General features: G+C 40.0%; 1 pseudogene; it reads right to left on the bottom strand.

Annotated features, from left to right (window-relative positions):
• Positions 1-230: 230 nt before the first annotated feature.
• LOC112398243 (uncharacterized) lies at positions 231-313 on the bottom strand (annotated as a pseudogene).
• Between the last annotated feature and the right edge of the window lie 4134 nt (positions 314-4447).

The raw sequence follows: 4447 nt of genomic DNA, 5'->3' as shown, positions 1-4447 counted from the left end.
AAGTAGACCAAAGAGAACAAGAAGAAGTACTTTTAAGAATCAGCATGAAACTTCTGTACAAAGTTCCTACCGTGCTAGAAAAGATTGGTAGAGATTTTACCAAAGGTGTCCTACGTTTCTCTGAATCTGTAGAAGGAGAAAATCACCTTGGAATTCTCCCTCCCTCCCCCCTCACCTCCTTCTCCTCCCCCTTTGCTTCCTTCTCTCTCTGTCTGTCTCTTTTTCTTTCTTCCTTAATTCCTGTCTTTTCAATTAGCAATAATCGCACCTCGGATAAACCTCACTGGCTACGATCCTGCCACTGCACAAAGCTTGAAGAAGAGTCACCCTCGTGTGTTCACCTTTAATTTTGCGGATTTGAGTTGGGTCGGATGGCACAGGTCTTCTCGTCCCTGGGCGGAGCTGCTTTGCCTAAGAGCCCTTAGGGGGCAGAGCAGGGAAGGTGGTTCTAGGAACATTTTGGGGAAGAAAGAGGTGGGACCCTGACCCTTTCCATTGTGAGGTTCAGTGTTACCGGGACACGTCCTCATTTTGCTGGCGGGAAAGGGTCTTAAGGTGCAACTCATCGTGATACGTGAGGCCTGTGTAGAGCAGAGGTATTTCTGTGACAGTAACTGTATTTGGCCGCCCCGGGTCTATCCATCTGCACAGTAGTTATGCTTTCAAAGCATCACGGGGACAGTGGTTGAACACAGACCCAGGCCCAGGCTTCCAGCAGGTGTGGAGAAGGGCACCGTTTGTCCCCAGGCCCTGCCGGGGACGAGGGGTCAGGTCCCCCAGGCTGCTCCCGTCTGACGCTCCACCCACGGCAGTGGGCTGCCTTCTCTTTCAGGCCAAAGAAACACCTCCAGTTTTCTATGTTTCTCAGTTCACTCCCTTTTCCTCTCTAGTTTCTTGGGGGTTGGTCAGAGCCATCAAAACCCAAGACAGACAAGCTACCAGAACTCCTAGGTATTTATAGCCCAGAAACGCTGAAGCGTGCAGAAAAATCACCTACACACAGGATATTCTTGGCTGCGTTGCGGTACCGGCAAATTATGTGAAACAACATTAGTGCCCATCAATCAGGAACTAATTAAATTATGTTACAACCTATATAATGCCACTTAAAAAGAAGGAGGCTGTTCTGTATATGGTAATAAGGAAAGATACACGAGATACATTGACAAGCACACAACCAAACTGGAGAACGAAGTGTGCCGCAAGTGACCATTTGTACGGGGAATCAGAGGAGAAAAGAAGCAGTGATTAGAGAACAGGGAATAGGAAAAGGCTTATCTTCAGCACGTTGTGGACATTACATAATACACACAATGTAATACATACACACGCACAGAATAGATCCACTTACTTTTTTAGTAATGAATTAAACAACTAAACATCACCAAAAGCAAGTAACTTTATAAAAATAACACCAATGGAATGGCTTGAATCAATGAAGTCTAAATTTCTGGCTAACCACTAAAATAAACTATATCACAGAATAAAATAATACATCAAGATCATGAAAAGTCTAGTTCTGCAGTCTTAGATGGTGCATTAATCATTTTGACTTTCTAGAGCATAAGTAAGTATATTCCTTTACCAACATAGTGAATGATACACTTATAACTTATAGGAGTTAATAATTTCCGAAGCTGCCTTGTTAGCCGACACAGAGTGTGCGCCAGGCGCTGCGAGAGCTCGTTTAATACACTCATTTCCTACTCTTAGGCACACTTTCAGATTCCATTAATGTTGAAAATGTGCACTGAATTTCTGTGTTAAGAAGCTTTTTTTTAAATGCAAGGACTTATTGAGATTTGCTTTAGAATTAGTAAATACCCAAGAAAATTAGCATTTATATGACATTTTATGCCATTAAGGAGATTTGCAAATATTAACCTCTAAATCTTTTCCAAACATCTTTCTAATCCTAATTTCAGGCAGTGTTAGTAAGATGAGTTTACAAGAACAGGAAGGTAAACAAGAGTTTGTGTAAAATCGTATATATACACCACTTTACTTAAGCATGGATAATTCTTTTTTTTTAGATTCCATATATATGTGTTAGCATACGGTATTTGTTTTGCTCTTTCTGACTTACTTCACTCTGTATGACTGACTCTAGGTCCATATACCTCACTACAGATAACTCAATTTCATTTCTTTTTGTGGCTGAGTAATATTCCATTGTATATATGTGCCGCATGTTCTTTAAGCACGGATAATTCTTGAAGGTTACTCATACAAAAGTTGTTTTCTTGTTTAATTTTGTCTTTGTTTCACACACTAGGAGATAGATGAGTTTTATATGTTTATGAATATTTTGCTCAGTTACATACTGAGTAATATCAGGATGTTTAGCTGTTTGAAATAGTATAATATCAAACTGAAATACGTTTTCTTTTCCATTGTAGATGCTCTTTACAACCATCATTCAGTGGATGAGCAGGATACTGACAACAACGGGAACATTCCTGAAGCATTTTGCATTTCTTTGTTAGTGTCCCTGTGTTCGTTCTAACTAAAATTCAGTGGTCTCTTCCTTCTTTATTTCCTGCAATAGAAATTAAAGTAGAGATAATCTAGGCAAGCATGAAAGTTTAATGACTTAGCGGGAGGAGATCAAAGATTCCTGCACCCAAAACTGGGACATATATTTCCAAAGAACTTAATGTACTGATTTGTTAACAAAACACACAATTGTATACTATGTATTATTATTACATCCAGGACACATACCCCATTACTATTCTCCCTGCTTTTATCTGTAATTTATTCACAAAACTAAGATGTTGTATTTTGAGATTTTTAAAATATCTGCAACAGCTTTACTGTGATATTTTGACATGTGATAAACTGGACAATTTCCTAAATTTCGACATAAGTGAACACCGTGAAGTCATCATCACCATCACGATGACGCACACACTTATCACCCCCAAAATTCTTATTGTCATGGTGACTTTCAATAAAGCTGCTCTGAACATTCACATACAAGACCTTTTGTGGCTCTGGACTTCCATTTCTCTTGGGAAAGTACATAGGAGTGGGTGGCTGGCTCCCGTGGTAGGTGGATTACCTCCTAGGGCAGCTGTAACAAACCCCCAGAGAGCCAGTGCCTTAACACAACAAAAATGTATTTTTTCAGAGTTCTCAGGCTGGAAGTGCAAAGTCGAGGCGTCTCAGAGGCTCTGGGGAGGACCCTTCTGGCCTCTCCCACTCCTGTGGTCCCTCAGCATCCCGTGCCCTGCATCCACACCCCCAGTCTCTGCCTCCACGGTCCCACTGCTTCCTACTCCCTGCTTCCGTCTCCTAAGGATGCTGACATCAGCCGCGATCCTCCTGGGTTACCCATGACGTGCTCCGTTCCTCAAGGTCCTGAAGATTTTGCCTTGTAAGGTCATATTCACCAGTTCATGGGATTAGGATGGGGGCATATGTTTTGGGGGGCTGCCATCCAATCCACTATGACAGGTGTATGTTCAGCATTTTATGAAATTGCTAAACTGTCTTCCAGAACAACTGTGTTCTCATTTCCCAGCAAGAGTGTATGAGAATTTCAGTTGCACCCCGTCATCCTCCTTTGACCTGGTGTGGGCAGTCATGGTAATTTTAACCCATTCTAAATGGTGTGTGGTGATGTCTCAGTGCTGTTTTAATTCATATTTCCCTCATGGCTAACAATATTGAGCATCTCCTCATGTGCTTATTTACCATTCAAATATCTTTATCAAGTTCCTTCTCAAAGCTTCTGCCCCTTTTTTAGAAACTGGGTTGTTTGTTTTCTTAGTACTGAGTTTTGAAAGATCTTTATCTATTCTGAATACAATTTCTGTAACAGGTACGTAATTTGAAAACATTTGATCTGTCCGTGGCTTGTCTTTAGTTTCTCTTAATAGTGCATTTTGAACAGCAGAAGTTTTTAACTTTGAAAAAGTTTAATTTATCATATTTTTCTCATATGGATTGCGTTTCAATACCAAAGCTAAGAAATCTTTGTTCAACTCAAATTCACAAAGATTGTCTTCTGTGTTTTCTCATAGGTTTCACATTTAGGCTATGATTTATTTGAGTTAATTTTTAAGTGTGATGCAGTATATGAATTAAGGTTCATGGTGTTTGCACAGGGATAGATGATGATTCCAACACATCCGTAGGGAACGTCCTAGAATTGGAACTGTCTTCACAGCCTTTCTGAAAATTAATTGAACACATGTGTGTGTTTATTTTTGGACTCTCTATTGTGTTTTGTTGAATTATTAGTCTATCTTCATTCTATACCACACTGTCTTAATTATTGTAGATTTGCATTAACCCTTGAAATCCTCCAATTAGTATAATTTCTCCAATTTTTTCTTTTTTATGCAAAGTTGTTACGGCTATTCTAGATCCTCTGTGTTTCCATATAAGTTTTAGAATCAGCTTCTACAAAACATGCCTGGCATTTTGACTGGGGTAGCAT

The sequence above is a fragment of the Neophocaena asiaeorientalis genome, unplaced genomic scaffold (genome assembly GCF_003031525.2).
Source record: "Neophocaena asiaeorientalis asiaeorientalis breed wild unplaced genomic scaffold, Neophocaena_asiaeorientalis_V1.1 scaffold226, whole genome shotgun sequence".
Lineage (NCBI taxonomy): Eukaryota > Metazoa > Chordata > Mammalia > Artiodactyla > Phocoenidae > Neophocaena > Neophocaena asiaeorientalis.
The sequence above is the reverse complement of the archived record's forward strand: the minus strand, read 5'-3'. Positions and strand labels throughout refer to the sequence as shown.